Source organism: Gekko japonicus, unplaced genomic scaffold (genome assembly GCF_001447785.1).
Source record: "Gekko japonicus isolate JY-2015 unplaced genomic scaffold, Gekko_japonicus_V1.1 scaffold101, whole genome shotgun sequence".
NCBI lineage: Eukaryota > Metazoa > Chordata > Lepidosauria > Squamata > Gekkonidae > Gekko > Gekko japonicus.
In genome coordinates, this window is record NW_015165238.1 from 522,922 (window position 1) to 535,863 (window position 12,942).

A 12,942-nucleotide genomic window follows, 5' to 3' on the forward strand; every position below is an offset into this window, starting at 1 on the left:
TTTCCATATATTTTGGCTAATAAATCGTCCTCTTATGAATGCTTTGAAAGCATCCCATAAAATTTCCTTAGGTGTATCTGATTTGTTATTTATCTTAAAAAATTCTACTATCTCCTTTTTACATTTTTGGACAAATTTTTCATCTCTGAGCAGTTTTATATTTATTGAACTTCTGTTTTTCCTATACTCACCTTTTAGTGTCAGGAGCACCGGACTATGGTCAGCATATGTCTTTGGTAATATTTCACATTCTAACACCTCTCTTATTATCTCAGCAGATGCCCATACCATATCAATCCTGGACCATGTATTGTGTCGTGCAGAGTAATATGTAAAATCCTTTTTTTGTCCATTTCTAGTTCTCCAAAGATCTATTAAGTTGTGCTCCTCTGCAATTTGCATAAAACTTTTAGGTAGTATACCACCTACTTTGCTCCTCCTATCTGTTTTCCTGTCTACAACTGGATCTAACACCGCATTATAGTCTCCTACTATACATATGTTATCAACTGCATTCTGGTTCACTATTGTTTGTAACCTTTGGTAAAAGCCTTTTTGGATTTGGTTAGGTGCATATAAATTTATTAAAAGAGTTTTTCTCCCGTTTCTAACAATTGTAATCGCTATTATTCTGCCATCTTCTGACCCGCAAATCCACTCTGGCTGCAGATCATCTTTTACATAAATAACCACACCTCTTTTTTTTCCCTCTGCTGAGGCTATAAATGCCTTGCCTAATTTTTTACATTCTAAATATTTAATGTCATTTTTTTTAATGTGGGTTTCTTGCAGACATATTATGTCAGCTTTAATTTTTTGTAATTGGTGGAATGTTTTTCTTCTTTTGTGAGCACTATTTAATCCATTTATGTTAATTGAGATAATATTAATTTTATTGCCAGATACCATTTTCCGAACTTAGTGTTTGTTCCCTCTACTTTTGTGTTTGAATCTGGTCTGGATCTGGTAGGTAGGTTTGTTGGTTTTGGGTTTATTTCTTTTAGTTTTTTCCCCTGTCTTTTTATATGTCTCTTGGTGGCTGCTTTCTTCTCGGGCTTCTTCACTTTCTTCTTCTTCTTCTTCCTCTTCTTCCTTTTCTTCTTCTCCTTCCTCCTCCTCTTCATCCTCTTCCCTATGTAGACCTAAATCATCACTAAAGTTTTCGAGGAAGTTCTCTGCTTTAAATATAGAGTCAATTCGTTGTCTTTGGCCATTATATGTAAACAACACACCTTCTGGTATTAGCCAGCGGAACATTATTCTATTTTCTTTCAGCAAATTTGTTAATGTGACGTAAGGCATTCTTTTTTCCCGTACCCTCCATGGTATTTCTTTCAAAAAGATCAATTCTTCCCCTTGAATATTGACTTTGTTGTCAAATGTTGCTCTAAGAATTCTTTCTTTTAATTCTTTTTTGTCAAATTTTATGTGGACTTCCCTGGGTTTCTTATTCTTTTTCGCCCATGCTGAGTTTCTTCTATAAATTGCCCCTATTCCCGTCTCCAGCTCTTCAACCGTGGCCACCTCTAATTGTTCTGCCAAATTTTTAACCATAACTTCTTTGAGACTTTTTTCTATATTTTCAGGAACGTTTTGGCACCTTATTATCAGATCTGCCTTTTCCATTTCCAGTTGTATCAAAGATTCCTCTAGTCTCTCATTATTGCTTTTCATTTCTTGAACATCTAATTCCAGGTCTCGTACTCTCTCTTTGACTTTTCCCTGATTGTTTGCCCCTTTTTTTATCTCAAGCGTATTTTCAGCTATTTTCAGCGTATTTTCCACTATCTGCTTTTTTAGTTCCTCAGTGTCACTTTTAATCTGTGCCGCCAGGTTGTCCATCTTTGAGCACATGGGGTCTAGTTCATTTTTAATTAGCACGGGTAGTGCATTCTCAACGGTTTTCATTGCTTGTGTCACCGCCGAGGCAACACTCTCTTGCATTAATTTTGTTAGGTCTTTCATCATGGTCTGAGTGTTGCTCATATTCGTTAACTTAAGTTGACTTGTTCCACCTTGTTGTCCCGGGGAGGTTAGCGAGGGTTTCCTACTCCCACTGCCCCCTGCAGCCATATATTTTTCTCTGCTTTGTCTCTATCTCAACCCTTTTTATTATATTTAGTATTAATATCCACTTTTTTGGTTTTTATTTATTGTATATGATTTGTATTTGTTGTGTTCTATTCGTCTGTTTGTAATTTATTTTAATTAATTTCCTTTGTTATTTTTATGCCTATATTATTTTTCTTTTTCTTATTTTTTATTTATTTCTTTAATTTATTTGCATATAATTTATTTGCGTACAATACTGGTAAGTAACTAATTTATTTTTATTATTTTATTTTATTATTTTAATTAAATTAATCCAGTTATTTAGATCAGTTAATTAATTGATTACTCTTAATATATAATATATAGTTAGATAATAGTTACCTCCTACTCTTCCTTTCACTTTCACCTTCTTCTCTGATGCACAATTTTTCACTGTTTGATTTATTTATTTATAGACTTCTTTAATTATAATGTAGAAATATGTTTTTATATTATATAAATTTATTTATTTATATACTTGTCTGTTTTTTTCCTGATCTTTTAGCTCTTCAGCCTAATTTTTTATATATTATTTCCTTATTGTTTTATTTTTTATTTTTTATTTATCTATGTGTTCACTTTATTATTTATTTTATAATTTATTTTATGTGCCTTTAAATCCCAACTATGATAACTACTCTTGTTATCTGCCTTCTACCCTGTACCTCTCACCTCACTTTTTTTCCCTCTCCTACAAATCTTCTATACCAACTCGCACTCTTTTTCCCTTATACTTTACTTTGCTGCCCTCTGTTCCTTTTCACTCCGCCCTTTCACCCGAACTCGCTTGGCCAGTGCGTCCCTTATTTCATTCCCCGGTCTCTTTTCCTTCGCGTGTGCTCAGTCCAGCTCCCCGATGTCTCCCGGCTCTTCGGCTCTTCGGCTCTTCGTAGCTCGCTGAGTCACCAGTCGGCCTGCCTTGTTCAGCTTCCTCCGTCTGGAGCCCCGCCTTTCTCCTAGTCGCTTTCCCGACTCTCCGTCGCTCCGGCTCCCCGTCGCACACCGTTTGCAGCCCCGCCTTTCTCTGCGTGTCGCTGCTTTCTCCAGAAGCTCAGTTTTTTGCCTCGTCACCTCGGCCCCTCGTTATCGTCTTAAAGGGGTAAGCAATAGAAAGAAAAAATACAGATAATCAGTTTATTGCAGCTTTTCTGTTCTGCCCAGTATCTTTACCTCCTCACACCTTATCAAAGCACCCTACGTAGCACCCTCCTTTAGCTAGCCGCTAACTATCCATCTTGTGCATATAATTTTTAAGGTAAATTTTATTTCCCCCTGGCCCAACACCTGGGGTCTTTAGCACTTCTAAACTTCTAAACCCCGTTGCTGTTATACTTAGCTTCGGTTTTCTTTAGTGGTACTTGTTGACTCTTCTGACTTCCCCCGAAGTTTCTCTACTGCTCTTCTCTGCTCGGCGCGGCTGGCTAGCTGGTCCTGTCGAGTCTCCCACCAGGTTTTAAAGACTTTCTTGCTTCAGGGCAGCCGGCACTCAGCCCGGGGGTCGCCACCCCACTAGACCAGTATCCAGAAAAGCCCCCTGCCAAACCTTCACTGCTGGAAATGGTTTGAGACTATGGAATAGTCTTAGAAAGTCCTGGGACAGAGGAGCGAGCAACAAACGCTTCCCTCTGTCGATGAGCAGGAACCGGAAGTCAAGGTGACAGCTGGAGAGCTCTTAAAGCTTTCATATTATTGGTTATTCTGAATGGAACAATTTATTGCAAAAAATCAATTTTGGTACTGTATGACTTGGTGATTTCTCTGTTTTTCAGTTCTATACATCATGTTCCCTTACTTTTTGTACTCTATTCTATCACGCATTTGGTCTGAACAGCGGCCACCCAGTTTTATCGAGATTTTATCCTGTCTTTTAGTATTGGGCCCTGATTTTTACTGGATTATTCTATGGTTATTGGTGCTTGACTAGTTATCTATAGTTTTGTAGTTTATAGTTTTATTGTGTTTAATTATCAAATTGTAATTCTAAATTGTTGTGTGGTAACCTGCCTTGGTAGTTTTTACTGGAAATCAGAATATAATTTTTATAATACATGTGCAGATCCTATGCATAGTATGTTTTAAAGATGTTAGTAACTATTAGATAAAGTAGTTCCTAATTTTACAGAGAGGTCCCACAGATGGATAAGAGGTAATCCTAAATGTAAAGTCCACTATTTTTCTGACAGAAAATGTGTTCCAGTTTCTTCTTTGTTGGTAGGCAACAACTAAACATAAAGAAATAATTTCTTTAAGGTTCATACCATGCACCTTTAAACTTAAGATGGCTTCACACCATTTCCCCCACTGAATGATACATTCTTCTAAAAAGTATGACCTTGGCTCTAATGAACATTATCAGTTCCTATTAATCAAACCAACAAAAGTTTTAAATAAAACTCAACTGGTTGTCATAAAATTGAGGTAATTGAACTAATCCTACTCAAACATGAATTACTTGTACAAATCAAAGTCCAAGTGATTAATTTATTAAATTCTATACTATCTGTTCACTCAAGCAATTTCATTTACCTCAATGCACTCTGTGTTGAGGATTTGTTAGAAACTCTGAGATGTGACATTATAGGATGACGACTAATCACAAGTCGTGGTCAGAATAATTTCAACATTATTCAGTTACAAAGTTCATATACACTAATTTTCTCCTGTAAATTCAATGCTGATATTTTTAAAAAATACACTTTGCAAATGGAAGGATAATGTTATATGCACATTTTGAGTTTGTTAATGGACTATTGTCAATTAATTTTAATACCTTTTTGTTTTCATTCCAATGCCAAAACCTATTATGCATCTTTTAGGTGGGAAAATATTTTTTAATAATAATGAATATGAAACCTATTGAAGCCCCAATCTCTAATGTGCTTTTCAGTGTCACTCAATAAACTTAATGTGGAATTTAGATGCCTTGATTTTCTCAACACATAAAGAAATAATTTCACTATAGTTACTACAATTGATTGTTAGACTAGGGCCAGGGCCTGGCCAGGGCCAGGGCGTTTTCGGTGGCGGTTCCTACCTGGTGGAATGAGCTCCCGGAGAAAAGCCGGGCCCTGCGGGACATTATCAGTTCCGCAGGGCCTGCAAGACGGAGCTCTTCTGCTAGGCTTTTGAGTAGTAGCCGCTGCCACTATTCCACCACCGTGGTACTGTTCCATAATCTATTCCTATTATGGGGGGGTATGTGTCACCTGGCGGAAGTGGGGAGAACATCACTGCTGGAGCCCTCGCTATTTAATAAAGCTGGCCATCGATTTGGGATTACTGTCCATCTTGGGGATTTATATACAGGATAATAGAGCACGTTAAATATTGTTATGAATTTTATTGTGGGTGTGTAATATGTTTTATTGTATTTTATCTATTTAATTTGGCATTAGCCGCTTGTTAGCCACCCTGAGCCGCTTGGAAGGGTGGGATATAAATCTCAAATAAATAAATAAATAATATAATATATGGAAGCTACAATCTATAAGCATACTTCATATATTTCACGCAGAGATGCACATTGTATTCCCATGAGCTCTGGAGCAAAGCCAGTGATTCTGTTGATATTAAAGAGTATCTTGGAGGGCTTGACCCAACCAAAGTTTGGCATGTTTCAGTCTCACTTATTTCAGTTGGGGTATACGCTTAATGTTCCCATTGATATTAATCACACTTGAAAGTTCTCTGTCATCATATTCTGATGCCAAATAGTGGCACCAGAGTATTTGCTTACAATGTCATTGTGTTAGAGATTTACCATCAAGACATTGTACTGCTCATGCAGTGGGCATGCCTCAATATTTGTATTGTTTTCTGATGCAACCATGCTTAGAATTTGACTGTTATTCATTTAGCAGTGCCCTGACCTGGATAGTTCAGGCTAGCCCAATCTTGTCAGAACTTGGAAGCTAAGCAAGGTCATCCCTGCCTAGTATTTGAATGGGAAACATCTAAGGAATACCAGGGTCATGATGCAGAGGCAGGTAATGGCAAACCACTTCTGAATGTCTCTTGCCTTGGAAATCCCAAAGGGTCATCACAACTCAGCTATGACGACAGCACTTTCCACCACCAATTTAGCAGTATCTATCAAATGGCTCGCTGATATTTTAACTGAATGTGATCATCTATCTCTTTTCCTTTGTCATAATCCCAAACTCATACACATTATTTTAAATGTGGAATTATTCCATTAGATAATTTGTTTTACATCAATGGGAAAATATTCTGTTAATAGTTTCTTAAAGAATAATGTTGTAAATAATAACCACCGGGAACACTACAGAACATTTCATTAGTTCAATCAAGATCTGGTAATGGCAGAATGTTGTTACTTTTTGGAATATCAGGTACAGGCATTTGAGTCACATCCTATAGATCAGTGATCCCATCATGAAGTAGTTGAAGGCTTATGAATTTTCCCCAAGATTATTCCCTAAGAGTTCCTTTAGGTTAGATGATCTGAAGAACTAAATGCTACAGTGTAATAGTATGCAGGTTTAGAAAAAGCAAGTACTCTTGATATTCTTCTGGTTGCAGGCATGAACAACACAGAACAGAACATTTTGGAATAAATTACTGATGCAGTGATAAATATTCATTTGTTGTGACTATCAAATTACTTAAACATAATTACTGAGCTTTGTTTTTTTGTACTGTATTTTCATACCATCAAATTTTCATCCAGTTCTTTGGCTGTAATACTATATGAAATACAAGACATCTCTGGTATGCTCTGCTCTGATATGAAATGTGAGCTCTCTTTGATGCTTTACTAATCAACATACCATAGGTGTGCTGATTAATGAGCATACTTAAGATGTGATCTCTGCAAACAATGAAGACATATTGACAAAATGTACTGTTCTACCATAAGCTACGGCCACAGTGGGGCATGTTTCTGTAACATTGCAAAAAGTTGACTGAATAATGGCACAGCCAGTGACAACCCAGGTTCCTGAGGGAACTTTCGCACATTACCTGATCACCAAGATATTCACAAAGCCTGAGAATATTCTGGATGCACAAATTACCTAATTTTGTTACTTGAGTGAAATATCAAATAATAACTTACTTGTCTAAAACAGCCACAAACACAAGCTTCAAATCACCTCTCTTCAATGAAATCTGCTTACACAGTTAAGAAGTCATCTAGCGGTGAGATTAACAGCAAGGGAGGGTCTTAGTAATTTTGGGCCCTGAGCAAAATTCAAGAATGAGGCCCCTGAATCACTCCATCACCACTCCCTGCCACATCCTCTGCAGTGCCCATCTCCTGTCAGCAGGCCCTTATCCCATGTATGGTGGGTAGAAGTCACTGTTGCCTCTGGAAGCTGAAGACGGGGCAGGAGCAAGTGGTTTCTGTCACTGAGCCAGCTGAGTCCGTTCATCAGGGGTTGGAGCTGTGGGTGGTCAGGAGCCCCCGCCCCCCAGTGTGCAACCCTGGGCAGCTGCCCCAGTTATTGGTTAAGGCTGTCTTAGATTGACAGTGCCACTCTAAGTAGTCTTACTACCTTTCTAAACCCATTGACTTCAATTGACCTAGAGGATGTACTTTGCTTTGGATAGCACTGCCATCCTAAGGATGTAACTCAGCTTAGGATAGCAGATATACAAGGTATTTGGTAGGTTTCCATTGGAAGAATCTCAGCTAAGAAGCATTTAACAGGTTGGAAATGCTTTTTCATGCACCTGCATAATAACCACTTTGTGCCCATATAGCAAATATGCAGGCAAGATTTTTCAAAATTATAAAACACATTGGATCATAGGAGTGATGTACATATTCAAAACCTAGTTGTGGTAGAACTTCATAGATCAAATGCAGCACTTTGAAATAGTCTGTGAAGGTGAGCAGAATCCAAAACTGACCCTAGAATATGGGATAGTATGTCAGATCAATAAACTAGCTGTATTTCTTATTCCAGTATGGTAACCAGTGATGGGCATGGACTGGAAAAACGGAGGTCTGTGGAGGTTCATGGTTCATGAATTTCACAAACCATGAATCACGAATTTGCACAGACTTTCCTGGTTTATGAACCAGTTTATGGTCCATGAGGTCCATGATGAGTGTAAGAAGTGGGCTCAGGAGGCATTTAAATGAACCGGGCCCTAGTTCATCACGAAATTAGGTCCATGGACCGGTCCGTTCCCATCTCTAATGGTGACATGGTTTTGAATGCTCAATTATAATTAACAACTTTTGTTTTATATTGTCATTATGATTTATTGTGTAAGCCGCCATGGGCAGGTTCCCCTGGAGAGCATGTTTTCTCTAAATAAATACATATATACATTTTGTAACAGGGACCTTTTTACTAACCATCTTCTCTCTCTCTCTCTCATTCAGCCATTAAAGATTGCTTCAATGGGTCTTTGTTGTGTCCATCAACTAACAGCTGTATTCCAGTTTCCCAGCGCTGCAATGGTATTGTAGACTGCACTGATTTCTTCCTTGATGAATCTAGCTGTTCAGGTAGTCTGCTAATTTTAAATCAAAATCTCATTCACCATAAAGGCTAGCATATTTATTTCTCCTGGAGATAATTCGTAAAATAGGCAGGGCTCACAGTGGTGAAATGTGTTCGGATTTCCCCAGAGGAACACTTAGTGTATTCTATTGTTATTTTAGGTAGGAAACTAAGATAAAAATAAGACTGTGACTAGCTCAGATAAGGGCTGGGGGATTGTTGTTTGTTTCTGTGACTGTTCAGTCAGGGTTCAGATGGTAAGATCTCAAGCTGTACCGAGTGTAATTTCATTTATGTAAGTCTATAGTCCTGCAGAAAATGAAGAGCATTTTGAAGACACTGGAACAACTTCTCTGATTAATAGGGTTGCCAGATGCGGAGGTTCCTGTGTCTCTTTAAATCAAGAGAAAAGAAAGAAGTGGCTTCTCCTGTCCAGTTTTCCTTGCAGTATTGTGCTCTTGTTTTACCACAAGAAAAGAGAGGGAGAAGGGATATAAGCAAAATAACAGAAGGGACACTTCCCCAACCTGGTGGCCCAACTTGGTGGCAAATTCAAAGCTATGGCGGGGGGAGCCTTTGGTGTGCTATCTGCCAGCCCTAGTGAATAATGTAAAAAATTGCGATCACTATTTGAAACTTAAAACAGAAAATGTACAAATCACTTCAATACCACATAGCCAAAATAATCCTCATTATGTACATGTTATTATGGAAAGGTAGGTAAAAGTAAAAGAATCCAACCCAAATTAGGCACTGTACTTTATGAGTACTCAATCTCTTATTGAAATCTATGAGAGACTGCTTAACTTTGGCTTGTTTGGTGTAGTGGTTAAGTGCACGGACTCTAATCTGGGAGAATCGGGTTTGATTCCCCACTCCTCCACTTGCACCTGCTGGATGACCTTGGGCAAGTCATAGTTCTGGTACATCTGTTCTTGAAAAAGAGCACTTTCTGTGAAGAGCTCTCTCAGCCCCAGGGGTCATTTCGTAGAAAAAAAGCTAGGGGAACTCATTAGCATAACTCATTAGCATATGCCACACACCCTGACATCAGGGGCCCGGCAGTGGACGTGCAAGGCCAGCAGGAGTGCGAGGAAGCCCCACCAAGGCCCTCCCTGGCCCCAGGCAGGCAGGGGTGGGGAGAGTTGGGGAGGAAGCAACTTACCCTCCCTCTTCTCCTGCCTCCTCCTGGCTGAATGAGGGCTGGAAGCGGGGCAGCCGGAAGCAGGGGGCGGGGCTTCATCATGTGCCCCGCCCCCTGCACCTCACCCGGGGGAACTGCGTTCCCCCGCGTTCCCCCCCGAAATGACCTCTGCTCAGCCCCACCTACCTCACAGGGTGTCTGTTGTGGGGAGGGGAAGGGAAAGGAGTTTGTAAGCTGCTCTGAGACACCTTTGGGTAGTGAAGGGTGGGGTATAAATCCAATCTCTTCTTCTTCTTCTTGAATCTTGACATGTATGAATGTACAAGTGGGGATCCACAAGAAACTTGTGGGATGGCAATTCCATTCCCCCCACCTTTGCTTCCTCCCCTCTCCCCCTACTTCTCACACTCTTTGGTCCAATCTGCATTTAGCATTTGCTCAGTTATTTTACCAAACCCACACTGGAAGAGAAAAAGATGTGGTTCAAAACCACATTCAACTACCCCGGGCCAACACCGTACTGACTGCAGAGTCATCCCCAAATGGCCATAAAACGGCCATAAATCTATGCAGACAGCCACCATAAAACCAGAGATCAAACAAAGTGAAAGCGGCATGCAGTCTGGACACTGCCATAAAATGTGGCAAAGTGAAAGTGGCATGCAATGTAGATGGGAATTTCTGTTCCAGTGTGGGTTTGGTATAACAGCGGAGCAAATGTTGATGCAGATTGGGCCTTTCTCCCTTCTACCACTGCTTTTCTTTCTCCCTCTTCCATGTATCTCTTCCTCTCTCTTTTTGCCAGGGCCAGTGCCAGGTTTTTTTGCAGACTAGGCGAGGCTACCTTCTCCCCCCCCCATGCACCCACCAATTTTCAAACATAAATGCATTTTAGGAAGAATGAAAAACACTACACGACATGACACGACACGACACGACACGACACGACACTACAATACAATACAATACAATACAATACAATACAATACAATACACTAAAGTCTGACATGCTGTAAAGCACAACAGCTGGATTACCATTTCAAAAAATCGCAGTACAGACTACATACAATAAACTGTACCATAAACTACCAACTTGTTCCCCATCTAGCACCTATCTGGACTGTCAAATTATGTGCATAAACATGGGCCCTGAAATCCACATCTAATTGTGCACTTTGAGTCAAGTACCACAGTTAGTGGTGCTAGATGGACACGAACATGTTAGCATCAATGTGCACATTTATCCATGCTGCACCAACAGAAATGCCCAGCTTTGTCACCTGGGGCTTTTTATGCAAAAAAGGGATAAAGGATAAACTACTGAAATGTTTGTTTTTTGGGCTTCCCCCCCTCCTTTCCCTAAACCTCTTCCTCTCCAAAGTCAGCCTTCCAGTCTGGGGAACCATGAATAATCTGTATCTCCTCTCCGACACCTGAAGTCACTTCCAACAGTGTCCCTTATTATCTTGCAAAGCAACGAAAGCTAACCAGTGTCAAAGCGATTGCAACAAATTAAGAAATCATCCCAAAGCAAACCACCCCCTTACTTAAAAACAAGAGGAGCACAGGAACTCGGGATTCTATGCAAAGTGAAAGTGAAATCCTTTGCTACTACCCAAATGTACAATTTCGGGGGGGGGGGAGGCTTTCCAAAGCCCTGCTTTCCCCCCTTTTTTTTACATTAAGAGGAAATCAGGTGGCGGCAGTGTGTGTGTGTGTATCACATTTCTTTGCAAATGTTTGCAATTAAACTTAATTGAATTCACTTAAGTTTGAACTGGTCTTCAACCCTGAATGGGCAGCTCTCTCTCTTTCGCTCGCTCCCCCCCCTTTGCAGGAGTTCCCTCCCTCCCTCTCCCCTCCTCCCCACCCTATTAAAACAAGCTCCAAGTCTCATTTGTTAAAAGACCCCTTAAGTTGGAGGAAGAGGCAGAAAAGCGACAGCCAAGAAGAAGAAGGGAGGTGGGGGGGAGAGTGAAAAAGAGAACGCAAAAGATGTTTGGAAAATATTATCCAGCTGCTGCTCTGACTTGCTGAGGCCACCACCACTCCTGAGATAGAAGCTTCATTCAGCCCAGACCAAAGAGACTTTCCTACTGATGCAGCACCTCTCTTAAATTTCTTGCAACTACAGCAGTTGACCAAAGAATGCACCCAGGGTCGCATTGCCTGCCCCAAGCCCACTATTTACTATTCAGAAGGCAGTTCTAGGCTGCCAGGAGCTGGCCATTTAGAGACACCGGATCCCAGGTGGTGTGTGGGGAGAGGGGGGAAGGGAGTCTCTCTTTGCATGCATCCATTGGGGGTCCTTACCCTGCCCAAGTCCTGCAGGCAGCGCCAGTTGATCCATGGCTTTCATTGGCTAGGCAAAAGGAGGGGAGGGCTTTGGCTGGAGCCTACCAAGCTGGAAGGAGAGCCAATTCCTGCGGGGAACCTGACTTTGCAGGAGGAAAGCAAGAGGTTCCCCCGCCCGCCCCACAATGCACTCCGGCTGCTGGCCACCTCTGAGAGCCGCCAATGGCCTCTTCTCATCCAGCTTCATGCACCGGGATTAATCTCCGGGCACCACCCTCTGGGCACTGAAGGTTCCCAGCAGTGGTGGCAACTCGAATGACACTTCCACGCTAGACCCGTTTCAGTCCGGCTTCTGCCTGGGCCATGGTACTGAGACAGCACTGGTCGCCCTCACAGATTATCTCCAAAGGCACCTGGATCAGGGCGGAATGGCGGTGTTCCTGTTGTTAGACCGGGCACTGAAGGTTCCCAGCAGTGGTGGCAACTCGAATGACACTTCCACGCTAGACCCGTTTCAGTCCGGCTTCTGCCTGGGCCATGGTACTGAGACAGCACTGGTCGCCCTCACAGATGATCTCCGAAGGCACCTGGATTGGGGCGGAATGGCGGTGTTCCTGTTGTTACTGTTGGTGCCGTTCAACATGGTCGATCACCAGTTGCTCGCCCACCGCCTTGCCGACGTAGGGATTCGGGGGCTCGCCCTGCAATGGCTAGTCTCCTTTCTCTAAGGTCATGGACAAAGGGTGGTGCTCAGGGAGGAGCTGTCCCAAAGACACCCACTAGTTTGTGGGGTGCCCCAAGGGGCAGTTCTCTCCCCGATGTTATTTAACATCTATACGTGCCCCCTTGCCCAGATTGCCCAGAGACATGGGCTAGGGTATCATCAATATGCGGATGACACCCAGCTCTATCTGTTGCTAGGTGGTCAGACTGGCT

General features: G+C 41.4%; 1 long non-coding RNA gene across 2 annotated transcripts in view; it reads left to right on the forward strand.

The window, feature by feature from the left end:
* The first annotated feature begins 2,969 nt into the window (after nt 1-2,969).
* The window catches only part of LOC107109398, an 81,698-nt gene continuing 71,725 nt past the window's right edge, over nt 2,970-12,942 (forward strand). The window contains exons 1-2 of one of the 2 annotated variants that reach the window (XR_001482473.1): nt 2,970-3,190; nt 8,447-8,572. This is a non-coding gene — a long non-coding RNA (uncharacterized LOC107109398). The remainder of the gene's footprint in view (nt 3,191-8,446; nt 8,573-12,942) is intronic. The other variant, XR_001482474.1, reaches the window with a different exon arrangement.